The sequence below is a fragment of the Amblyomma mixtum genome, chromosome 10 (assembly GCF_055824585.1).
Source record: "Amblyomma mixtum isolate Tamu chromosome 10, ASM5582458v1, whole genome shotgun sequence".
NCBI lineage: Eukaryota > Metazoa > Arthropoda > Arachnida > Ixodida > Ixodidae > Amblyomma > Amblyomma mixtum.
In genome coordinates, this window is record NC_143021.1 from 108,803,844 (window position 1) to 108,831,261 (window position 27,418).

The window sequence follows — 27,418 nt, forward strand, 5'->3', positions numbered from 1 at the left end:
CTTGACCAGGTAGTTCCTGTTCATTGACAAAAGTCGGCAAATCGGTCTCTTCTTTCGGTCTTGATTGTGAACTGTAGGAGCATTAAGAATAAAACAGATGAATTCGCTGCCCTCCTTGACATGACTCGGCCCTCTGTGGTGCTCGGATCCGAATCCTGGCTTGATGAAACTGTTAGCGATACAGAAATTTTCCCCGGAAATTATGTTTGCTACCGGAAGGACCGAAACTGTCGTGGAGGAGGTGTCTTCATACTAATTGATGAAGCGATTAGCTCTAGGGTACTTGAAGTAGAAGTTGGCCGAAGTGAGGCCATCTGGGCTATTCTTAGACTTGAAAATGGCAAAACTGTTTCTTTGTGTTCATTTTACCGCCCGCCGAGTGATCCGGGAAATGCTTTGCATGAGCTGAATGATGCAATTGAGGCTGTGCAAACGGACTACATGGTAATAGGAGGTGACTTCAATCTCCCAGAAGTTGTCTGGGGGGATCAAGGGCCTACTTCGAGAGTACAGAGCGCGTCAACTAACGCAATCATTGAAATTTGCTGCTCTTATGCTCTGACTCAGTTGGTCCATCAGCCTACGCGTGGAGCTAATATTTTAGATCTGATATTCACGAACGTTCCCACGGCTGCAAGACCTCCAGTTATACTCCCTGGTATTAGTGACCATGATGTTGTTTACTGTGAGATAAATCTGCCCTACGCAAAAGTTGCTAATTGTCCTCGGCGACGCATTTACAGCTATCAGAAAGCCCGTACAAATGATATAGCACTTTCCTTAGATGCGTATTACGACGTCTTCGAAACTTTAGCGGAAACCGAAAATGTGCAAACGTTGTGGAACATATTCAAAAATAAACTTCTGGAGTTGCGCGATCAATATGTGCCATCATGGATAATGACGCCTCGACGCAGTAGATCAAAGCCTTGGTGTAATCGGGAGGTGCGCAGGATCGCCAGAAAAAGGGCGACTACTTATGCTGCGTATAAGAAATCGCCTTCGTTCAGCTTGGGCCAAAAACTGAAGCAAATAACTAAGGACATGAAACGTGTCTTGAAAATAGAAAAAGATAAGTTCTTTGAGTCTTTTCCTTCAAGGATGCAGAGGCGCCCAAAGCAACTTTGGCAACTTATCAAATTGAACGCCAAAGATGCAGTATCAGTTCCGCCGCTCGAAGATAACGGCAATTTGATCCATATTGACCATGTAAAAGCAAAACTTTTCAACGAATACTTTAGCTCTGTGTTTGCTGGACGCCTTAGCAGCCATGACTATAACGCGCAGACAACCGATGTGGGCGCAGAACACATGGAAGACATTGATTTTGATTTGCGAGGAATTCAAACATTGTTAGAAAAATTGAATGCTTCAAAAGCCACGGGGCCAGACGGCTTACCGGCTGCATTACTTTCTTCGTGCGCAGGCCCGGTATCAAAATACTTGTTTGTTATTTTCACGAAATCGCTTCAAGAAAGTGCTTTGCCAGATGACTGGAAATTTGCTCACGTCGTGCCCGTGCTCAAGTCGGGGCCCCGCAGTATCGTTTCAAATTACCGTCCAATCTCGCTGACGAGTATTAGCTGTAAGGTGCTTGAACATATCTTCATTACTAGCATAATAAATCATTTGAACGCTTTTTCGTTACTATCCCCCCAGCAACATGGTTTCCGTAGTGGATTTTCTTGTGTCACGCAACTGAGCGAATTTACATATTGTGGTGTACTGATAGCGCAAGCCCATGTTTTAAAAACTGCATTTTCATGTATCGCTTATCAGCCACGCAAGCAGTCGTCGGCAGATCACATGTCCATCGGCCTATAAAAAGGCACTGTATCAATAAACGTTTGTTCAGTTCCAGCCTGGCGTCCGTCTGATACACAACAGTTGGCGACGACGCAGCGACGGCGATGGCCGTCGGCAGGATCGGCGAGTATCGTCTCGGCACGAACGCGTCATGGGACGAATACGTCGAGCGCCTGGAAATGTTCTGCGAAGCGAACCAGATAACGAAAGAAGAGCAGAAAAGAGCAGTCCTGTTGAGCAGCTGCGGCGAAGAAGTGTACGGGCTCATCGTAACTTTGGTGAAGCCAGAAAGACCGACAGCAGCAACCTACGAAGAAATCAAGACTGCCGTTCGCAAGCACCTGCATCCAAAGCCTTCGGAGCTGTATGCAAGGTTTTTGTTCTACAGGCGAAACCAGGCTGCCGAGGAATCGGTTGCGGACTACGTCACGGCGCTACGGAAGCTAGCCGAAGACTGCGGTTTTGGCAGCGCCCAACTCCCGTTGGACGTCATGATGCGGGATCGTTTCGTATGCGGACTCCGGAACGAAGGGGTTCAGCAGCGACTTCTCGCAGAACACAGCCTTACGTTTAAGGTTGCGTATGACTTGGCCACAACTGCAGAAGCAACCGCTAAGCAACAGCGAGACATACGCAAGCACGGTCGATACGAGACGGACGGCCAGGAAATGGTACAAGCAACCCGTGCGAAGCAAGACACCCCAGCGGAGGGGTCCAGCTGTTACCGGTGCAACGGTAAGCACGCTCCACATTTGTGCCGTTTTAGAAAGGCGACATGCTTCAACTGCAAAAAGGTTGGACACATAGCTAAGGCTTGTCGGTCGAAAGACGATAGTAGAACTTCTCGGAAGACAGCGTATGAGCAAACGAAGAAAGGAGATAAGCGCAAGGGCGTGCACGAAATGAGTGCGTTGTTTTCCCTGTGCGAAGTGAATGAGCAAGAACAGAAGTTCATGGTTCAAGTAATGATTGAAGGGCAAAAAGTTCCGATGGAGGTTGATTCTGGCGCATCGTGCTCAATTGTGAGTGAAGATACGTTCAGGGTTATTGAAAGGAATCACGGTAAAATACCACTGCAAGATTCTGGAACAACTATCGTAACCTGGTCAAAGGAGGCGTTACCCGTGCTGGGTCAAGCAAGTGTCTTGGTGGAATTCAAAGGCAGGAAGGCAAATCTACCTTTGCTCGTAGTACAGAAGAAAGGTAACAGCCTGATTGGGCGAAACTGGTTTAACCCGTTAGGTATTGGCTTGCGGGGAATACAGCAAGTAAACGTGGAGGACGTGCCTTCGCGATTTCCCGAAGTGTTTCGCAGGGACCTTCCTGGCTTCAACGGACCGCCAGTTCACATCGAACTGAAAGATGACGCCCAACCGGTGTTCCTCAAAAGTCGACCAGTTCCACTGGCCCTCAAGGATGACGTGGCCAACGAAATAGACCGCTTGGTGCAACAAGGTGTATGGGAGCCCGTCAGCTACTCCAACTGGGCAACACCACTGGTAGTGGTAAGAAAAAAAGATGGAACTTTACGTCTTTGCGGCGACTATCGCAGTACCGTAAACAAAGCTATTAAGAGCAGTGGATACCCCTTGCCCACTACAGCTGAAATGCTGACAGCTCTAAGTTCAAGCAAGTTTTTTACCAAGTTGGATCTAGCCCAAGCTTATCAGCAGCTTACGCTAGACGACGAGACGGCTGAGGTGCTCACAGTCAACACGATAAAGGGACTGCACAAGGTTAAGCGGCTACCGTTTGGAATTTCGGTCGCACCTTGGGTGTTTCAACGAGTCATCGACACGCTGTTAGCGGGCATTCCCGGAGTGAAAGCTTATCTGGATGACATATTAATTTCTGGATGTAACGCCGAAGAGCACGCCGAGAGATTAGAGACTGTGCTATCGCGTCTGCAGAAGGCACAGCTACGAGTAAACAAGGACAAGTGCGAATTTAACCAAACGAGCATCGAATTCTTGGGACACAGGATTGATGACTCAGGAGTACATCCCAGCCGAAGCAAGACGGACGCCATCCAGCAAGCGCCTGCGCCCGCAAGCAAAAAGGAGCTGCAAGCCTTTTTGGGATTGCTGAATTTCTACAGCAGTTTCCTCAAGGGCAGGACGGAAGCGGCCGAACCGCTTTATCGACTGCTCGACCGTGACCACGAATGGAAGTGGACAGGTGAGCATCAGCGGGCGTTTGAGAGACTGAAAAATTTACTCAGCTCAGACTCCGTACTTGTGCCCTACGATTGCAAGCGTCCTTTAATTTTGTGCTGCGACGCATCGCCTGTGGGGGTGGGAGCAGTGCTAGCCCATCGTGCGGATGACGGGAAGGAGCAGCCCTTAGCTTATGCTTCTCGCACTCTTGGCGTCAGTGAACGCAACTATGCTGAGATTGATAGAGAGGGTTTGGCTGTGGTCTTGGGCGTAAAAAAGTTCCACCAGTACCTAGCTGGGCGAGAATTTACAGTGATAGCAGACCACAAGCCGTTACTCGGCCTGTTTAACACAGACAAGCGAGTGCCCGAAGTTGTGTCGCCTAGAATGCTTCGTTGGATTTTACTGTTGTCTGCGTATAACTACCACCTTGAGTACAGACGAGGCCAAGACAACTCCAACGCCGATGCACTCAGTCGTCTACCAGCCCCGGGAGACGAGGACGAGCCAAGACCGCCTGGGGACGTGCTCGTGTTGGAAGCGGTCGACTGCGCACCGCTGCAAGCGGCGGACATTGCTGCGCTGATCAAAAAGGACTCGGTTCTATCCCGGGTAAAGGAATGGCTACTCAGTGGCTGGCCGTCAACACAAGTGGACAGCAAGTTTGCGCCTTATGAGGTGAGACGGTCGGAGTTGTCATTGCATCGTGATTGCATACTGTGGGGGAATCGCGTCATAATTCCAACCGCAGCAAGAGAGAATGTGCTGCAACTCCTGCATGCAAATCATCCAGGGATGAGTGCCATGAAAGCATCAGCTAGAGGGCTCATGTGGTGGCCGAAGATGGACCACGAAATTGAGGAGTTCGTTCGGCACTGTCATCCATGCCAGAGTAACCGGCAAAGCGATCCCAGGGCTCCAGTATATTTTTGGATCAAACCAGATCAGCCTTGGAGTCGACTGCACATTGATTTCGCTGGCCCAGTTAAAGGAGAAGTTTTCTTAGTCGTGGTAGACGCGTACAGCAATTGGGCTGAAGTCGAAATCATGCCATCCATGAAAGCTACGGCTGTCGTCAACAGCTTAGGAAAGATGTTTGCGACACATGGTGTACCTGACGTTATCGTTTCAGATAACGGCACAGCTTTCACTAGCACAGAGTTGCAAATGTTTTTGAAGTGTAATTGCGTGCGTGCTATTTTCACTGCACCTTATCACCCAGCCAGCAATGGTAGGGCGGAGAGGATGGTAAGAGAAGTTAAAGAAGCATTGAAGAAGCAGCAGGAAGGTTCGACGCAGTGCAAGATTTCCCGGTTTTTGTTTAAGCAACACACGACGCCACATTCGGTCACGGGAAAATCGCCAGCAGAGTTAATGTTCGGACGGAGACTGAGGTCAGCGTTAGACAGACTCCATCCGGACCGGCAACACGCGCCTGAGCTACAACGACCGGAGACTAAGAGGTTTCGTGTCGGTGACGCGGTCTACGCTAAAAGCTTTTGTCCAGGTCCAAGGTGGAAGGCTGCCAGGGTTGTGGCAGTCAGAGGTCCGGTGTCGTACGTGGTACAGCTAAACAACGGTGAGCGTCATCACAGGCACCGCAACCAGTTGAGGAGCGCCTGGACGCGGCTCGAAGTTGACCCAGTCATAAGTGAGGACTACCACGTCAGGCTTCCTCCTACAGCTAGGCAGCCACAGCCGCTGTCTGCTAACCCAGAAGCAACCCCTGGGGCGAGTCCAGGCCAAGCCACCCAAGTACCGGTCGAGCCGCGAAGATCAACGCGTGTTCGACGACCTGTCCTGCGTTATGGCATTGATGTCTAGCTAGTCAGTTTTGGATTGTGCAAATAATCTTAGGAGAAAGGATTGTGGTGTACTGATAGCGCAAGCGCATGTTTTAAAAACTGCATTTTCATGTATCGCTTATCAGCCACGCAAGCAGTCGTCGGCAGATCACATGTCCATCGGCCTATAAAAAGGCTCTGTATCAATAAACGTTTGTTCAGTTCCAGCCTGGCGTCCGTCTGATACACAACACATATGATCTGGCTGGTGCCTTGGACGACGGATTCACTATTGACTGTTTATATTTGGATTTCAGAAAAGCCTTCGACTTAGTCCCCCATTCTTTACTGCTTGAGAAACTATCGTGGTACAACAAAAATTGTTCAGTTATTGCCTGGATTAAAGAATATTTACATTTGAGACGTCAGATAGTAGTGTGAAATGGAGCGCAGTCTGATCAGGCAGACGTATCGTCTGGTGTACCTCAGGGGTCGGTTCTGGGACCACTCCTCTTTTTAATCTATATGAATGACATATGTTGTGGTATTTCTTCAAAAATGCGTCTGTTTGCAGACGACTGCGTTCTATACAGGGTCATCCATACTTCCAAGGATTGCAGTGGCCTACAGAATGATTTGTCCTTGATTACTAACTGGTGCAATACTTGGCGCATGGATATTAACGTGGAAAAATCTGTGTACATGTGTTTTACTAGGAAAAAAAAATGTCATGACTTTTCATACAGTATTAACGCGGAAACATTGTCAAAAGTGTTCAAACATAAATATCTTGGTATTTTCTTTACTGCAAATTTATCCTGGCGTGACCATATAGATTACATTACTAGCAAGGCTTCCAAAGTGCTGGGTTTTCTTCGCAGAAATGCGAAGAATTTACCGCCTAAAGCCAAAGAGCTCCTGTATAAAACTAACATTAGACCAGTACTTGAATATGCTTGTTGTGTCTGGGACCCTTGGCTGCTGGTAGATATTCACAAGATTGAAAAGATCCAGAACTTGGCCGTGCGATTTGTTAATGCCAACTACTCCAGAAATTTTAGCGTCTCCGCTGCAAAGAATGACCTTGGATGGGAATCACTCCAGCAGCGAAGAAAACTTCTTAGACTAAAATTTCTCCACAGTGTCTTTCACAATAAGACTGGTATTAACAGGGAGCATTATTTGCGACATCCCGATTATGTCTCACCGCGTCTTGATCATGCCTTTAAAATTAAAGAGATCAGGTGTAAAACGAACTTCTTTAAGATGTCCTTCTTCCCCCAAACAATTCGAGAATGGAATAAACTCCCCCATGATATTGCTACCATTACCTCCACTGATGTTTTTTTTTTCCTCACTGCGAAATATACATTGTAATTGAGCCATTGTTTCTTCAATGATTGTGAAAGTGTTACCTGTCTGCTTGTTTGATTGTAAATTCAGTTGCTTGCCTATCTTCTTTTTATCTGCATTTCCTGCTTTTTCGACTGTGTTTGAGTCGTCTTCCCCCCCACTGTAATGCCTCACGGCGCTGTGGGTACTGTAATAAATAAATAAATAAATAAATAAATATTTCTCCAATTAACTCGAACCCATGTGTACGGTAGCAAACAAGACATGGGCTATGCAACCGTCCTTCCTTTGCTTCATTATGTCGCTCTCTGTCCATGGTAGTCTCATTATTCTCCTTTATTTAAGCTTTAAAGCTGAGACGCTGACTTAACCAAAAAGAACATAAGCAACCTAGAGTATATATTAAAGAAAAACATGAATACCAAGCTGAAATATGAAACTGCACCTTGCCCTGCCAGGACCACAACCGTCCACGCCTGCAACTGGCAGACCGCGCTCCTTAAGAAAGATGTACAGAATTTCCCGGCCCGCTTCGCTAATAAAGAACCTGGGAGGATAATGGTGCGAAAACGCCCTATATCTTCCCTGTGGCTTCCCGAAGGAAAATGATTTCGTGTGGCGTGTCCTGTGGCAAGCTAAACTGTCCTACCCACCCTGCAATAAAGAACATGCAGTTGCCGCCTCATAAACAGGCCACGGCGCCTCCAGTAATAGCACTTAATCGACGCGCCTCGAAACCGAGAAGCGGCGAAGCTAGAGGCACACACATAAAAGCGAGGCAGTGTCACTGCACTACGCTGCAACCCCGACAATTTGGGAGAGCCGCGCCTCTCCCGCGTCTGTTGCGTAATTCACTGTTCGCGAAGGAGCAACAGGCCTGATCACGGCACGTCCTCCTATTGATAACATTACACGGATCTCAATTTTTCATTGCCTTGTGCACCATTACCTATATTAAATTGGCTGAATGCCGGTCAGCCAAAGACAATGTTATATTGCCACGCGCTTAACGCGCCGCGCGGCCTCCGCGCTGAGTCGAAGACGACGACGAAGCGGCGGGCTCTCGTGGCGCGCTGTTCTGTTCTGTGTCGTGGAAGCTGGCTCGATAATTAAAAAGAAGGCTCCCGGTCTTGGGTTCTCCCCGACGTCTACCTTCACGGCTCCTCTGGTCGTGACAATATTTATTTTTCTTCTGTCCGCCAAGTAACGAAAGTCCTTAGAGGGGTGGCATATAGTGACTAAAGAATTGTACGGTCAATAGCATTGGTCTGCTAATGGCCTTAAATTATCCTTGCCATCAAAATGCCTTGCTGCCCCTTCTATGTCGAACAAACTCCCAGTGTAACCAGGTACGTTGTGCGCAACGCCAGTGTCAACCGAACAAATCTATGACCGCGGTGTTTGATTTTGGTCTCTCGCAAAATTCTCTGTACTTAAAAGGCGTTGCGATGGTTACTGGATTTCATGCGGCCCAGATAGCTCAGCCGAGCGGTACTCTACAGGACATGCCGTAGTTAACCTTCCGTGCACTGCATTTAAAATATGAGAATAATTGATTGATTGATTAAATTTTATTTTTCATCATTCATACAAGGCATGCTTGTGAAAACATCTGGATCCCTAGCTAAAAGCTAGTTGGGATCCATGCAATTCAGTTTCAAAGAAAATTGCAGGCATAACTAAAATAATTACGTACATATAAAAGCTCATGAAATTAAAAAGACAAATGGGTACATAGAGCAACAACATTCAGAGCACCAAGTCTCTTTTACAAATCTATACAAACACACAAAAATACATGGAAAGAAAAAACGCTGGCTTAACTCATTGTTTATAATACTTCTTCAATGACACAGGAAAAGTTTTACAATGTTTGAGTTCACTTGGAAGCTTGTTCCACAGCTTAATACCAACATGGGCCATCCTTCTTTCTCCATAGACATTTTTCGTTTTCGGAGGAAGGAAATTTCTGTGAGTGGCGTTGCAAGTGCACAGTGGTGGGGTACAGAATAGCGATGAGTGTAACGGGTAATTGTCTTTAAGGCATGTGTGTATAGTCGAGACAGTCCTGTATTCAAGTAATGACTGCAGTGGCAGTATTTCCATCTGTAGTGCCAGTATATCCAATAATGTTAGGAACTTCCAGCATTTCATCGATAATGTTCTCTTCATTGACAAAATGTAAAATATTTTGTTTATTTAAATAAAAGAGTTGCTTTTAGCCTTAATAAAGTTAGATAATTTTGATTGCTTGTGATTGTCTGAGGAAATTAATATAAAGCGGTGCGTGAATACAGAGCATACACAGACGATGACGATGGTGATGGTGTTTTTAAAGAACACCACGGCACAAGGAGTTTTTCGTTCACACAAGGTGGGCTCAACGTTCTAATATCTGAACACTTCACCCCACAGAATACGAGCACTGGGCAAAAAGCGAGCTTGTACCCATTTAAAGCGGATGGGCAACCGTCGGCGCTGGAGATCCTTTGCAACAAAGCGCACAGCGAACGACGAAGACGAAACGAGAAGACACCTTCTTGTCTACGTCGTGTTCCGCGCGCTTCGTTGTCAAGAATGGATTAACAAATAGCCCAACCCCCGCCTTATAAAGCACTACTCTTCGTACACGTACATATTTCCTACTAAGCCTACGATAATCCAGTTGAGGCAGCAATTTCTTAACACATTATGACAAAGTTTTAAACACTGCCTTGAATGTTTCTCACATCAAAAATGTTGGTTTTGCTAGGTCGAATATACTTGTTCCTTTTGCAATTGAAGATGTGTAACCTTTTTTTCTTTTTTTATTATTTCCACTTATACATGCAGTGTGTTTTCCTTTATGTGCCGCATTAGAAAATGTCTGACTTCGTGTTGAAATTGGTATAGTATTTAACTTTTAAATGTTGTCTCTCCTGTATCTTTGAATGGCTTGGATGTATTTCTTAACTCCCATGTAAATGAAAACACAAGACTAATAATGGCTGGTGACTTTAATTTGCCGCATATTAACTGGGAAAGTCTATCAACGGGTAATGCAGAAATAAGGAGCGCCAATAAAATGATGCAGATCATGTTTTCACATAATCTTAAGCAAATAGTTAAAGACTTCACAAGAGTTACACCAAAGTCCCAGTCATTGTTGGACTTGGTTTTCATATCCGGTAGAACACCAGACTATACTGTATCAGTTGAGAATGGTTTATCAGATCATAAGATGGTTTGCTTGAATGTACCGCTGCACACAAGAATCTGTAAGAAACCATATGTCGTGATGCATGTTAAGGATTATGGCCGTGCGAATGACACGTCCATCCTAGACGTTCTGGAAGAAAGCTTTAATGAATTTGAAATAGCATCCAATCGCGAAAGTGTAGAAGAACTATGGGACCGACTTAAAGGCATAATCAAATATTGCATAGATCATTTTGTCCCCACACGTATAAGGAAATCACAGCAAAAAAATCCATGGATAACTAGGAGCATCATACACCTTAAGCGTAAGATAAAAAGGTTAAGGAAGAAAAAAAGCAGGGAAACAGAACTTTCAATAACCAAACAAATGCTAAAATCTGCATTGGTGGAGTCGAAGAAAACGTTCTTCAATAAAACGCTTACAAACTTCCTTAAAAGCTCGCCACAAAAGTTTTGGCGATATTTCGCAGATAGAAAGAATGAAATAGAACAGATAGTGGATGGCGACGCAGTCGTGACAGAAAAGAAAGATATTGCAAACGTATTTAATCATTTTTTCCAATCAGTTTTCACGAAGGATAGATGTGACAGTGACGGTGATCCTCTAGTCTGCGCAATACAATACCCAATGGAAGACCTACGCTTACAAGGGAGGGCGTGTTCCAGCATTTGCTTAGGTTGGATGCAAAAAAATCGTGTGGCCCAGATGAAATACCAACGGTATTTCTTCAACGGTACGCTGAATGGATGTCGTATTATTTGCAGCTTTTATTCGAAAAATCTTTGCGGGATCATTCAGTACCTCAGGACTGGCGCGATGCGACCGTTGTTCCGATATTTAAAAGTGGCAATAGGCTATGTGTAAACAACTACAGACCGGTCTCGCTCACTTCTGTGTGCTGTAAAGTCCTAGAGCATGCCATAGCAAAACATATTCTGTATTTTTTAGAAAAAACGATTTATTATGCCCAGTTCAGCACGGTTTCCGATCTGGCCTTTCGACGGTGACACAGCTAATCGAAACTGTACATGACCTTTGTACAGCTACAGATGAATGCCAACAGGTAGATGTTGTATGTATAGACTTTGCGAAGGCATTCGATAAAGTTGCACATCATAAACTACTTTCCAAATTGAGGAGCCTAGGAATTAGTGAAAATGTAGTATTGTGGATTCAGGCATATTTAAAAAACCGTTATCAAAGGGTCAGAATCGGGAAAAGTGAGTCGGGGAAGTGTGAAGTTGTGTCTGGAGTGCCGCAGGGGTCTGTTTTAGGCCCACTTTTGTTTTTATTGTATATTAATGATATTCCGTCTAATATTAACCCACCTGTAAAAATTAAACTATTCGTCGATGATTGTCTAATTTACACGCGTGTAGCCTGCACGGAAGATCAGATCAAACTAAATAAATGCCTACAATCATTAAACTCGTGGTGCCAAAGATGGGGCATGGTAATTAACTACAATAAATCTACATACACTCACGTAACTAAAAAACAGAGCGTTATCAGATTTGAATATAATATTGGAGAAAATACCTTGGTCGGGGTGCAGAGTTTCCGGTACTTAGGGGTGACAGTGACGCATAATCTAGACTGGCGTATTCATATTGAGAATATCTATTCAAAAGCGTACCAGAAGCTTTGCTTTCTTAGGAGAAAACTTCCAAACGCAACTAGAGAAATTAAGTTAGTCGCCTACAAAACGTTTATACGACCAGTTCTGGAATATGCGAATGCTGTGTGGAGCCCTCACCAAAATGCTTAAAAAAGAAGGTAGAAAGAGTACAGCGGATTTCAGCACGTTTTATATGTTCAAAGTATCGCCGTACTGACTCGGTTACAAAGATGATGCAGCAGTGTGAATTGGAAACGCTGGAAATTAGAAGAATAAAACATAGACTCAAACTTTTTTTCCAGATAATGCAAGGGACATTAAAAATAAATAAAGAACATTATGTGAAAGCGCCTCTAAAACGTGGTTCTCGGAAAAACCACAGCAGGGTACTACAGCCTATTAACACACGTACGGATGTGTACCGGTATTCTTTCTTCCCTGATGTAATTGAAATGTGGAACAAATTGCCAAGTGATGCTGTGGAGAGTATGAACGTGCAACAATTTGAGCTAGGTGTTGATATATTTTTGAGAAATGGTGCACAAATTTTGAACTCTGACTCATGATTGCTCATTTATGTATTTGTTTTTGTTCCCTCCCTGTAACGACCCTCATTTGAGGGTTAACAGTATGACCAAATAAATAAATAAAAAATCTTGAATGTGCACTGAACATCTAATGTAATACGCTCAGTGATGACTGACTGCACTATTCCAATACTAACTGCTTGTCTACCTACCTGATTTTTATTGTGTGTCCTCATGTATGAACATGTAAGCTTCGCTTTTATATTTTAGTAAAACGAGCTTCTGGGCAAGTTGGTTACTTTGCTTCCACATCACTGCAGCGTAAAGAAGACGAGCACAAAGGAAGAAAACACGACACGGACAAACGCTGCACTCACAACTGATTTTATTTCGCCAGCAATGGGAAATATAAAGATTCCGCTGCTAATGCGCGCGCAGGAAAGTGCACACGCCATGAATAACAAAGATACATGATACATCAGATACATCTTATCGTGTGGCAGAGAAAAGATCACATTCCGCTTTGTACAAATGAATAGAGATATCGCTTACACAAAAATCACCCTTTTTCTTTATATGGTACGCTTCTAGTAGTTCACGTGCAGTTTGATCTTTGCTTTTTCCTAGAATCTTTGCACCGTCAAAATGAGGCGAACAATCCTGGCAAGACCTGCAATGTTTTACTAAGTTAACATCTTCATCGTTCTTAAAATTCCTTTCATGCTCCCTCATGCTCCCCTCCGAAAAAGCTTGGCCAACTGTGCCCTCGTATCTCCGGTAAGGAGGCTACAAAATCTGGATGCGGGAAAAAGCATACCAAGCCCCATGTACAGTGCCAGTCAGGAGAGGTATATGAAATTCCACTGTCATGCGGAAAAGCCTATGTCGGCCAGTCTGGCAGATGAGTCAATGATCGATTGAGGGAGCATGAAAGGAATTTTAAGAACGATGAAGATGTTAACTTAGTAAAACATTGCAGGTCTTGCCAGGATTGTTCGCCTCATTTTGACGGTGCAAAGATTCTAGGAAAAAGCAAAGATCAAACTGCACGTGAACTACTAGAAGCGTACCATATAAAGAAAAAGGGTGATTTTTGTGTAAGCGATACCTCTATTCATTTGTACAAAGCGGAATGTGATCTTTTCTCTGCCACACGATAAGTTGTCTGATGTATCATGTATCTTTGTTATTCATGGCATGTGCACTTTCCTGCGCGCGCATTAGCAGCGGAATCTTTATATTTCCCATTGCTGGCGAAATAAAATCAGTTGTGAGTGCAGCGTTTGTCCGTGTCGTAAGTGTTTTCTTCCTTTGTGCTCGTCTTCTTTACGCTGCAGTGATGTGGAGGCTTTTATATTTGTTTTTTCTCCCTTGGTGTTTGAATCGCCACGCTGGCCTGCCGTGTGGTGGTCTCTTGGGCCCAGTCAAGCTGCCTCGAGCAGCTTTTTGCCCAAGAGTTCCTACCATGTATATGGTGAAATAAACGATTTTAATAGAAAATTGAATTGATCCCCTCTCATCTCGCATTCGGAGCTGATGCTCTAGCCAATTGGCTCCAGCGAGAGTAAGTCAAAAGAGGTATTTTCCTTAATTTAACGGCGATTATTCAGTTGGTATTGCAGGAGACAACCATTAAGCGGTCTGCAGTAATGACTGCTGTCAAAAGGTATGCAGCTCGTGCCCGGTCCCTTCCCACCTTCCTTCTCGCTCTCCCCTCCAGCTTATAGCAGCACCGACGCGAAATGACTACGAACAATGTTGAATATTAGTAGTTAAGCGCCGCACTCATTCTATGGGTGAAAATTAGTTGATAAAATGGTATAAAAACTACCAAATTCTGCCCGAGAGATCTGCGAGATAACGTTGGTGCAGTGGGATGGGCGGGTTATGCGCACGTTGCGGTTCCTTCACCTCGCTCCGTGGGGTGTAGCTGCTCCTGTAGAGAGCCAGTGTGGCGTGTCCCGCTCTTTCCAATTGCTCCCGACTGCACGGATGCCTTTTTGGCGACGACGACGGTGCAGGGTTTTACCTGGCGCTTTCTCATATTCTTTAGTTATTTAGTTATTACAATGCCAACAGCGACCATAATTCAGCATTATTGAGCATAGTTCACAAAAAGAAAAAATATTGCTACAAACATGTTCGACAATCAACGATGGAGAAGGTTTACCAGCGACATAAACAGCGCGATAAACAGGAAAAAAAGTCAGAACAAAGCTAAAAATTATGCCAGTAAAAAATTTCCTTTGCCAGCACAAACTAAAACTGCACCGAATTATCGCAACAAAAAAACAGCGCAATTTAGAGAAAAAAGATGCAGGTGCAGTCACATAATTATCAGCAGGCAACGTATACTAACCATTCTTGTACAGTAAGGGGCAGAAACGCATATTTAATTATTTTAGTGCGCTTGTCCTCCCGTAACTTTAATGAAGAGTACGGCACGAGCCTCATTCCGAGGCACGAGCCCTAGAATCATAGGTCCAGCCCCGCCCAGGATCGAGGCGTCAAGCGCGGCTCCATCCCGCTCCCGCCTAGTTTCTTTTTGTTTTTTAATGCAGCAGCACTCGGGGCGTCGTCTCACAAGAAATCTCCGCCTTCTCCGTCATGAAATTTCCCTACTGCTGAGGAGAGGTCCTGTTAACCTGTCACATCCACGTTGGGCAGTTGCTGCTCTGGGAGGAATGGCACGGGATGGAAATACGTACAGGCGCCCAAATCTTTAACTGGCGTGCGCGAGCGGCGACTTTTCTGTGCGTCAGCGCCATATGACGGGGCCAAGTTGGAAACAGGATGAAGCTAAGCGCATGCTCACAAAGCACGCTCGCCTGGGCCCGTCGTCTGCCAGGCTGTTCCTTCTTAAGGACGTCACCCCGAAGGTCGGATCGAAGATGCTCCTCGCTACCTCACCAGGAAAACAAAAGAAGAGGACTTGCAGATTGTTGCCTGAGCTAGTGATAACCCTTTCATAACGATAATGACCCATGTTCTCCATTCATAATGATAACGACCCATGTTCTTCGGCTAAACGCATGATTGGGCGTGTTCGGCATATCTTTCAGTTTTATTTCCTCGCTTTGTTGCTACAACGCTGTTCTTCGGAACGTAAAATGCGAGCAACACCATTGGCCTACTCACGCTGCCTGCTCGTCGAAACGCGATAAGAAGGGGTGACGTCCTTAAGAAGGAACAGCCTAGCAGACGACGGCCCCAGCTGAGCGGGCTTTGTGAGCATGCGCTTAGCCTCATCCTATTTCCAACTTCGCTCCGTCATATGGCGCTGACGAACAGAAAAGTCGCCGCTCGCGCACGCCAGCTAAAGATTTGGGCACCTGTACAGGAAAGAGAAGTGAACAGTAATAAGGGAGTAATTACTCACTGCCATCCATCCAAGCGCAGCCAAACGGCTACAAAGAGAAGCTATACAGCTTTCTCAGAAAATTCGCAGTTAAAGAAAAAGTAGCCTGGTCCGAGGTACGAACCCCGGACCACCGCTTAACCGGAGCAGTCGCTCTACCAACTGAGCAAACCGGGACGTCAAGCTAATGGTAGGGCGAGAGCGAACTTTTAAAGCTTTCCTTTGTAGCCGTATGGCTCCGCATGGGTGTATGCCAATGAGGAATTGGCATTAAAAAAATAACAAAACGTTTCCCAACCGGAAGGAAGATTACCGCAGAAAGGTTGCAGTTGTGCCCTATCTGCACAACGTTAGCCACGGTCTAAAGAAAGTTGGGAAGCGCGCAGGCGTCGACGTGGTTTTTTCTGCGCCCAACAAGCTCGCCTCTCTTTGCAGGAGAGTTAACAACCGGCAAGCTCGCCGTGGTTGTGGGCGAACGCACAGTAATCCCCATGTTCCTTGTGCCTCTGGTGTTGTGTACTCGGTGCCCTTATCCTGCGGGAAGGAATACATTGGTCAAACGGGAAGGTGCATCAATGTCAGACTTCAAGAACATAATAACAATGTAGGTAATATAGCCATCACTGGAAATCTGGTCAAGCACTGTAAAAAATGAGAAAGCAGAATTTGCGCCCCAATATTTGACCAATGTGCAATCATTGGGAAAGGACGAGATCGTACGTCGAGACAAATAATTGAGGCTTGCAACATCCGTCGTGCGAAAGACCACTGTGTCAGTACACCATCCATTGGTTTATCTCAGAAAGAATTGGATTTTCTGATAACAGCAGGGCATGCGTTGTGACTCTTTGCGTTGTTTGATTTATCCCATCCTGTTTTTATTGTTTATTCCGGGTTTTTGGTCTTTTAATTGTGACTTAAGGTTAGCTTTTATTCGTCGCAGGCCTTTACTCATTTTAGTTGTTTCGTGCTTTTAGCCCCCTTTCTTTTTTTGCCTCTTTAAAAATTCATCTTTCGTCATTTCGCGCCATGGTCCTTTACACCCTCCGCTTCTCCTTATCGTCTTTCACCGCCACTACATTTTACCAATATGTTTTATCTACTGACGTGACTGTCTTCTGGATTCCGGTGACTGAGCAGCCTTTTATCTATGTTCCACCCCCTTATGATTGCTATATATTCTCTGTACTTCGAAATAAAAATTCAGTTGATAGTCAGCGCCTGTGTATGTCCTTCCTTGTTTCTTGCGTCCCGTCCTTTGCGCTGCCCAAGATGCAACAGTACCAACTAGCCCAGCAACTTGCTCTTCTGAATTTCATATCTCGTTTAATGGTGTTACTGTAAAATCACGGCGTTGTCTTGTTTTGTACCCTGAGGACAACGATATAATATTGGATGTGTCAATGTTGTACTGGCCTTTGCTTAACTGAAAAAAGAATTTTAGACGACAGATGCGATTTCTGTGGGAGACTGGAAGCAGTCTGGAAGAAGTGCAGTGATAGATGTGCGGTTATATGAATTGTAAATAAACCGTGCTGCTTTCTTTCGGACTCTGTCTAATTTAGCAATGTTAGATTTAGTGAATGGACTCCCAGATTATGACGACATATCCTAACATAGGGCGAATAATAGTGTTATATGTAAGTGAACGTACACTGGGTGGGGGGGGGGGGGGGGGCGAGCTTCAGAGCACATCGGAATGTTGCACAAGACAGGGGCAATGCACGAACCAATGCTTGGACCATATTTGGTCCGTAGTACGTGATAAATAAAAATAAAATGCTCTTTTTTTTGCAGTAAAAACTGGTCGTGAAATCTGATAAAAGTAGATGGAAGATAAAATTGTAAAAGATCTCAAAAATTGTGTACCGTCCAACCTCCTGCATTCTGGAAAGCTACAGCACCATTTTCGTCAATGCACTCTTTAACGGCCGCAAACAATTCAGTATGGGGCGCCGCATAAAACAGCTCTTCTACATCGATAGAGAAGGCAAAATCCACGTCACTATGCTGTTAAAAGAATCGAACTACATCAGTTGAGTTCTTTACAAAGAAGGGGTCAAGTAAAACTCTAGTTTGGGCGAGTTGGTTCATGTTGAAAGAGAAAACTGGTAATGGCGCAAGAAACGGGGACACAGAAGTAACACAAAGGCCAGGACTGACGCCAACTTGCAACTGGGGTTTATTGCACCAAGCCTGCCTTTTGTACCACAACCAAGCCGTATCAACAAATGCATTAACTTCGTACATATCAAACGGCAATTCATGGGAACACTGGCAACAAAGTATCGCTGATCACTACAGAATCTAACCTAAACAGAGCTTGGGATGCCAACTTCTTTTCTGGCCCGCAGAAACGATAACAACAACAACCGAGGCAAAAAACAAAAAAAAAACAAGGCACTGGGGCATGACAAGTCTACACTAAAAAATATAAAACGCGTGACGAAGAGAGCAAGAATCGAAGATAAAACCACGTGGAAAAAAAAAAATCGCGATAAAACCACGTGGAAAAAAAAAAGGTGACCCACAATAACCCGGAAAAAACATGACCAACAATAACAATAAGGGGGCATGAAGTCTGAAGATACAGCGCCTGGCGTCAAGTCATAAAAACTGAGGATCATTCCTGAAAAACAGTCGTCTCAGCGTCAAAGAATCTAAAAATTGTAAAACATCAAAAGAAAGGACGAAATAAGAGCACAAAACCAAGCGAAATCTGCGATCTACAAAACACCTTCTATAAAAGACGTCTCGGCGCTGCTAAGAATAATGGAAGGCCTGCTAACGCATTTGTTTCCAGCTTTCTCGATGAAATATTTTGTTAGTGTGGACTTGTCATGCCCCAGTGCCTTGTTGTTTTTTTTCGTTTTTTTGCCTCGGTTGTTGTTGTTATTGTTTCTGCTGGCCAGAAAAGAAGTTGCCATCCCAAGCTCTGTTTAGATTAGATTCTGTAGTAATCAGCGATACTTTGTTGCCAGTGTTCCCATGAACTGCTGTTTGATATGTACAACGTTAATGCATTTGTTGATACGGCTTGGTTGTGGTACCAAAGGCAGGCTTAGTGCAATAAACCCCAGTTTCAAGTTGGCGTCAGTCCTGTCTTTTGTGTTCCTTGTGTGTCCCCGTTTCTTGCGCCATTACCAGTTTTTTCTTACAAGGAAGGGGTGATTTACAACAAGGCCATTCAAAACCTCCAAAAAAAAACTTACTGACACAATTCTGCCAAGAACCACCTTCTTTCACAATAGTGCGGAAAGGGGCATCCGGCTTATGGGTTTTAACACTAAAAAACACGTGCAACGCAGCACTTTCACTAACTGCTATATACCTTTCGAGCCTCTGCAGATTTAAACGCTTGCGAAATTCGGCTGTTTTAGTGTTAATTCTTTTTTTACCTTTTTTCACTACGGCAAAGTTCTTGGGAACCGCCAAAGCTGCATTTTCATTGTACGTAGACCTAGGCAAGGCTACAAAGCCACCCATCTTATCTGCTTGCATAGGAATAGGAAGAATCTTCCTTGATAGGATGATGGCTAACAGGGCCCAGCAGGAAGGTAAAGAACGCCGTCTCTTGGAAGGAATCGACTGCTTGGCCAGGAATGTGAAGGTGACTGATCCCAAGTGTGCCAAGGACGGTATGCAGAATGTTGTGAACTTCTTCAAAGACAATGAGCTCTGTCTTTTGCAAGCAGATAAGGCGGGTGGCTTTGTAGCCTTGCCTAGATCTACGTACTATGAAAAAGCAGCTTTGGCGGTTACCAAGAACTTTGCCGTAGTGAACAAAAGGTCAAACAAGAATTAACACAAAGCAGCAGAATTTTGCAAGCGTTTAAATCTGCAGAGGCTCTAAAGGGATATAGCAGTTAGTGAAAGTGCTGCGTTGCATGTGTTTTTTAGTGTTAAAACCCTTAAACCGGATGCCCCTTTCCGCACTATTGTGAATGAAGGTGGTTCTTAGCAGAATTGTGTCAGTAAGTTTCTTTTGGAGGTTTTGAATGCCCTTGTTGTAAATGACCCCTTCCTTGTAAAGAACTCAACTGATGTACTTGGATTCTTTTAAGAGAATAGAGACGTGGATTTTGCCTTCTCTGTCGATGTCGAAGAGCTCTTTTATGCGGTGCTTCATCCTGATGTGTTTGCTGCCGTCAAAGATTGCATTGACGAAAATGGTGCGGTTGCTTTGCAGAATGCAGCTGGTTTGACGGTAAACAATTTTTTAGTAAGGGAGTAATTACTCATTGGCATCCACCAAAGCGCAGCCATACGGCTACAAAGGAAAGCTATACTGCGAAGCTATTCTTTAACTGCGAAGTTTCTGAGAAAGCTGTATAGCTTTCCTTTGTAGCCGTATGGCTGCGCTTTGGTGGATGCCAATGAGTAATTACTCCCTTACTACAAATTTACTCCACCTTGGGGGATTCCCCTAAAACATTTGACCAACACTGTTCCCACTTCGAGTTATTGATCAATTCGCTCTCGCCCTACCATAAGCTTGCCGTCCCGGTTAGCTCAGTTGGTAGAGCGACTGCTCCGGTGTAGCGGTGGTCCCGGGTTCGAACCCCGGACCAGGACGAATTTTTCTTTAACTGCGAAGTTTCTGAGAAAGCTGTATAGCTTTCCTTTGTAGCCGTATGGCTGCGCTTTGGTGGATGCCAATGAGTAATTACTCCCTTACTACAAATTTACTCCACCTTGGGGGATTCCCCTAAAACATTTGACTAAACAATTTTTTAGGTCTTTCAGAGTTGTATCTTCCATCTACTTTTATCAGATTGGACGAGCAGTTTTTTCAGCAAAAAAAGGGCATTTTATTTTTATATATCACATACTACGGACCAAATATGGTCCAAGCATTGGCTTGTGCAGTGCCCATGTCTTGTGCAACTTTTTTTTATCATATTTTTATCGCTTTTTAGACGATCATGTTAATAATTTTAACAATGACAAAGTCCTTAAAGTGTTTCGTTTCATGGACGACTTTTTAATTGTTTTAAACAAACTTTGCCCCATTTCTAATGAGCGAGCACTACAGTGTGTTCTTGACGATTTTAACCTTCATGGCAAAGGGCTCAGTTTTACTTACGAACTTCCAGAGGAAGGGATTCTTCAGTTTTTAGACATGAAGCTTATGTTCAGGGAAAGGCATGTATGCTGGGCGTATTCACCCCGAGCACGAAAAGAGCTCTTGCTGTACGACTCCTGTCATTCTAAAATAGTAAAGAGAGGCACCGCCCCCCTCTGCCTGGATTTGGCGCTGAGGATGTCCTGTGTCTATGCAAGCAAGTTTTGAGCTTCAGTTGGGTAGGTTGCTTTCAGCTGGCTTTCTTGGGTCGGTCGTCATGGCAGTCGCGAAAACGCTCCTCAAGAAAAGGAATCCCCTTAAGCGCACGTTTGCTGCAAAAGCCTTGGATGGTCAACAATAGCCGGAATGGTACCGTACCTGCACAAGGTATCCCACAACTTGAAAAAGGTGGCTAATCGGTTTGGCGCGCCGATGCTCTTTTCAGCCCATAAGAAACTTGCTTAGCTCAGCCGCATTACTTGCGAAGATGGAAAAAGGGGCTGTCAAAAGAACCATGAAAAACGTTTTGTGCAGTGCGTTATGAACGTCGTGTACAAGATTCTCCTGTCATGTGGCGAAGTGTGCATCGGCCAGACAGGGCGCTGTGTAAACGATCGACTCCGGGAGCATGCAAAAGATATCTGCTATAAGGAACGTACTAATCTGGTTGACCACTAAATTGCTTGCACCAATTGTGAGCCGCGTTTCCTTAGCGTTTCAATCCTTGGCAGAAGTGCTGAAAACAGCCCGTGAAACCTTGGAAGCTTTCTTTATCGGGAAAAGGGGACAGGACTGCGTTAGTAACATGTCTATCGTTCGTGATAATGCCGAGATAAATTTCTTATCGCGTCTTAAATGATTTCCTATGTAATTCCAAGTTCCTTGGTTGGTAGCGCTGGCTCAGGCCAGAAGCCTATTTATATGCCTCGTTCTCGCTTCAACAAAGCTGTTGCCAGTAGCGCCCGTGTTCATCTTGTCTTTTTGTCGTCCCGTCTTTAGGGCTTAAATATGCCTGTGAAGCCTAATTACTTCTTCATCCCTTTTAGGCTGCCTCCGTTCAGGAGAGCATCCGTGATTCTCTCTTTATTAAACTTCTTTATGTCGGCTACCTTGCGCTTATTTATCAGCTTTCATAGTACCGCTAGTTCTATTCTGCCTGTTGCGTTAGATAGTTAGGCGTTTCTTAATCAATCTTTCGTCTCCTGAGATAGCTTGCTGGTATCGTGTCTGACCATCCCACCGCCTACATCTGCAGCGCACTCCGTAACGATAGCTGTGAGAATATCATTCATTGTTTCAACACTGCGGTCGTCTTCTTCAGTTAAAGTGGAAAATCTGTTCTGCAGAGACATTCTGAATTCCTCTACCTTCCCTCTTACCGCTATCTCGTTATCGCGCTGCCGCTTAACTGGCTTTCTCCGCTTCCGCTTCAAATCTAAGCTAATAGAAGACCTTACCTTCCTGTGGTCGCTACAACGGACCTTTCCGAGGACCTCCACACTCTGCACGATGCAGAGGTGAGTGCAACATGTGAGGTCTAATTCATCTTTGGTCTCACCATCAGGGCTCTTCCTGGTCCACCTCCCATTTCCTCGTTTGCGGAAGAAGATATTCATGGCCCGTCCATTTTTTCTATCTGCGAACTCTACCAACAACTCTTCCCTGCTACTCCTATTTTCTATGACATAGTCACCTAGCGCCTCGTCTCCAGCCTACTTCTTGCTTACCTTCGCATTGAAGTCCCCTCTCTGTACAGTATACTGTGATTTTTAATAAGGGAGTAATTACTCATTGACGTCCACCCGAGCGCAGCCATACGGCCACAAATGAAAGCTATACAGCTTTCTCAGAAACTTCGTAGTTAAAGAAAAATTCGTCCTGGTCCGCGGTTCGAACCCGGGACCACCGCTTCACCGGAGCAGTCGCTCTACCAATTGAGCTAACCGGGACGGCAAGCTTATGGTAGGGCGAGAGCGAATTGATCTATAACTCGAAGTGGGAACAGTGTTGACCAAATATTGCTTGCCGTCCCAGTTAGCTCAATTGGTAGAGCGACTGCTCCGGTGAAGCGGTGGTCCCTGGTTCGAACCCCGGACTAGGAAGAGTTTTTCTTTAACTACGAATTTTCTGTGAAAGCTGTATAGCTTTCCTGTGTGGCCGCATGGCTGCGCTCGGATGGACGTCAATGAGTAATTACTCCTTTATTACAAATCTACTCCACCTTGGGGGATTCCCCTCAATATTTGGTCAATACTGTGATTTTAAGGTGAAAGCCTTTAATGTCTCATCGTTGTCGACAAAAGTCTGTCAGCAGAAGCTTGTCAGCAGAGGTACCACGCTTTTGATGGGTGTCCACCGAGATATGTGAGACAGTTACTGCGTAATATCGTTTCCTCAAATACAATTTTCATTTTCGTCATTACGGCCTCTCTTTCTCATTCTTCTTTCAATTCCACTTCCTCCCTTGCTGTACGGCGCGGTTCGGGTGTTCACCGAGATGACAGAGAATTACTGCGCCATTTCCTTTCCTCAAAATGCGTTGCGTTCAAAGGACAAGGCATCGCGCCGAACGGGTGGTGGCGTTCTGTGGACTCCCTGGCAGCGCTACAAAACGCTGTCGCGTTCCACTCCTAAAGGCGATGCTTAAGCGTCATCAGTTAGGAGTTAGTGTTTAGGCATTATTCAGTAATTAGCCATTAATTTACCATTACTTAGCAATTGGTCGTTAATTATATGTTAGGTTATTCAGTGGTGACGTCACCAGTGCCACAGAGGCAGTTAGAGTGGTGCCGAAAGCGCTTTCGCCTCTACGCACTTTAGACAAACTGCGCCCTGAATTTTTACTTTGTTCATTGCCGATTGGACGGCTTCACAGAAGCTTTCAATTATCTGGTCACCATGTCTTGATGTCGGCGCATAGGCCTGAACCGCCTTCAGCTTGTACTTCTGATCAAGCCTAATTAAGATAGCTGCCACCATCTCGTTAATGCTATAAAACTCCTCGATGTTGCAGCGATATCCTGATCAATCTGGAATCCATCGACAAGCGAGCCGTGTCGTCATGGTGAGCTGCGCTCTTTCCCCGTCCTCGCAATCTGATCGTGAAAGCTTGCCTGCGCCATGTGTCAACAGGACTTTCTTAGAGATGACTCAAGGCACATCAAAGCGATAGCACGTTTAACAATTTTCGATTGCTTGGAATCAAAAGGGAAAAATTTCTTCTGTGCACGCGGTTGGTAAGCTTGTGTGGACACGATTGCGAAGCTAAAACAGGCAGGCTTTCCCCAGATAGTAGTGAGTTCAGTTGCTGAAGCTCTTCTCAAGAAGTTCAAACAAGAAGGGAATAGGAACGAGACAATGGTTGCAGTTTCAAAAAAGAAAGTGAAACCTGTGGTCATCCCATATCAGCATAAAGTGGCTCATAACCTTAAGCGCGTGGCTAACAAGTTTAAGGTGCCCATGGTTTTCTCGGCCCCAAGGAAACTCTCTTCACTGTTTCGTCTAGTTTCGCAAGATGGTAGCCGCAACTCAGATTGCAAAATCAAACATGTTAATAAGTTTGTGAAGTGTGAAAAAGGGGTAGTGTACAAAATTCCGTTGAAGTGTGGGAAGGTGTACATTGGGCAGTCGGGCCGATGTGTTAATAAGCGGCTAAGGGAACACAATTTGTCTTTGAAGAACGGTACCGGTTCGCACCTGCCGGCGCACATCAGTGAGTGTGGAAAAGATAACGACAATAAACAGAAAGCACGGAAACTGTGTGATGCAACGCTCCAAGGCACCAGCATCTTGTGCAGGAGCACTGACACGCTTGCGCGAGAATTGATTGAGGCCTACCATATAAGGAAAAGCGGTAGTTCATGTGCCAGTGCACCATCTGTGACAATATATGATAAAGATTTAGCCTTTTTAGATAAATTACATAAGAGGTGAGTCACCTGTGCCCTTCCTATGTGCTTTTCCCGGGTTTTGGCTTACACGTGGCACTGACGACTATCCATTCTTTTTTGGTATAAATGTCATGTACTTTTTCCGGAATAAAACAGTTGAAAGTTTGAGCTCCGTCCGGTCTACCTTGTATTATTGTGTCGTCTTTCTGTGCGCATAAAAGAAATCTGAGTATGAACGAACTAGCCCCACAACGCATATTACTGCTTTCATAAAGGCGATTTTTTCAAAATAATGCACATCTGCGATTTGTTGCAGCACGCACCGACCTTCGCTAGGTCATTATTTAGACGCACTTGGTCGTCAACTGAAGGCACCACTTGATAGAGAATTCAGCCATCCGCATACAGCTTCGCGCGGACTAAAAGATCTCCCACAATGTCATTACTCCTAATGCTTTAAGTTGGGCTCGTTGGTAGTCAGTATCACACATATTGACTAGCGAAATTCACACACACAGGACAGAGAAGGCGACACAACACAAGCTAGACTTGCAACTGAGAATTTTACTCGACGAGTAACGTATATCTACAGCCAACTTGTCCTTGCGCCGCTGGTGCCACCGATCCTTCGGGAACGCGTAAAATGACAAAGAATTAAAGATACACGAGACTAGAGAAAAGCTGATACACGAGAACAGGAAAATACATTCGCACTGGCATGGGGAAAACCTAGCTGATAACCGTAAGCGGAGATAACCAGCAAAGTATAACAAGAAAAGAAGCTAAGGAAAAGGCATACTATCTGACCGGAGCCGAAAATTAGACCATACAGATACAACAAAGGCGGTGTGAAAAAAATACATGACCCGTAAAAGCATGAAATCTAAAAAAAAACCGTGTGAAATAAAGTAAGCAGTGCGCACACCTGCGTCAATGGCGCCAACAAGCGAAAGGCCCAAAACCCAAATGTAGATGAACGAGCCGAAAGGCAGAGCTAAGAACATAAAACAAGGGAACGTCTGAGGAGACCTAAGTGATCATTTTATAAGCATAGTAAAATATAATAAAACCCACTTTAAAAGCGTAGTGAAATAACAACCCAAAATGGTTACTAAAAGCAAATAAAAACCAGGGCTTGCGGCAAAGCAGTAAGAACCACAGTGACTTGCTGGGCGGAGGTACATGCTTGGCCAAATAGCGCCTTTTTTGTTTGGTTAGGGCAATTTTCGCTGTGAATCGGCTTTAAGCGGCCGAGGGCCAACAGCGGCGAAGTGCTCTCCCACAGCACTTCCACAACAGACACTTCTTCCTCTTCTTGATTGGCGCTTTCGTCTGCACGAGCGCTGGCGTCAATATAACCTCTCTGCATTTGAATACTGTCATAAAGTTGTGTATTTCCTAGGAGAGGAAGTAGATGCATATAATAATTTGTGAAGGATATATCTAGGTAACGCGCACACAACTCGACTTTCGAAAGCATCGGTGTGGTCCGGAAGTTATTGTGTGTATATAGGAGAATAATCATAATTGCAATAATCTTAATTACAATCTCTATTCCCGTCATAGCGAAGAGAAATCACGGAGGTGATCACGGAGACGCTTGACTAGGCGCTGTACACACATCACCTATACACATGCAGAAAAAACTCAACAAGAAAATACAACAAGGAATAACACATACTACAAGGCTTCGTAGGCAACGAGTGGTTGTGTTGCTCATGATCAAAGATGGTTGGAACAAACGTTTCAATAATAAAACTTTCAACGGCCGAAAATGAAATACCAATGACATAAATATTTGAATTAATGAATCTCTTCAAAAGTACTAGGAGTAGGCATTTCTCGGCCGTAACTGCGCTGATTGGTAAGGTTAAGGATGCTGTTTGTTGCGCCGCGTATGTGTGGAAGTAGTTGCGTATGCCTTAAGTAGCAGCCTCGGTGTTCCTTTCCGCGGACAGTCTTGATACGACACAATCAGAGAGCGCGCTGAAATTTTCATTGCGGAATAAAAGGGGGACTCACGCAGAGCGCCAGAGATGTATCCAGGCGTAGTGACCATCTGGCCGGTGTCGTGCACAGGAATTTCGGCAACGAGGCTTTTTGCTGCTCAGTCCTGAAATCGGGGGCAGCGAGGACTCATGAACGCGCTGCTTTCACGTCGACTGGTCACGGCGTGTCGCCGGTGCCGAACGCCCCAAAACTACGCCCTCTCCGCCCATGCGGGTCAGGTCTTGTGCACGACTGATGCACTCACCCGTGGAGCTCAAGGCGGCAGTGCCGTCCGTAGTTTGGATCTTTCGAAATGTATCCCGGCACTTTGATTACACTCCACTCCCTCTACAAGTGACTCGTTCTGCGCGACTCGAATAACCAGAGCACAAATGCAGCGCCAGCCATTCAAGGACGAGGGCAGACAGTCCCGAGGGAATACGAAAGCGCTCTTCTTATCTCCTTGTTTATTTCACGTGCCGCTGGTGCGCGTCGTCCTGTTTCTTCGTTCTCTTTACTGACCATGGCACATGACTTCAGGACAAGCAAGCTCGAGTCACCTGTTATCGGCTCCGATTCGAGTCTCAGCCCGCGGCTCCCGAGCGAATGATAAGCCCAATGTCGTTCGCTGTCACAGATCGCCACGCGCGGCGTCGACTGCGCCGCCGTCGCT

General features: G+C 45.1%; 1 long non-coding RNA gene across 1 annotated transcript in view; it reads right to left on the minus strand.

Moving 5' to 3' along the window:
• The window catches only part of LOC149326640 (uncharacterized), a 233,227-nt gene extending 206,064 nt beyond the window's left edge, over positions 1–27,163 (minus strand). The window contains exon 1 of the long non-coding RNA XR_016286444.1: positions 26,779–27,163. This is a non-coding gene — a long non-coding RNA (uncharacterized LOC149326640). The remainder of the gene's footprint in view (positions 1–26,778) is intronic.
• Positions 27,164–27,418: the final 255 nt, after the last annotated feature.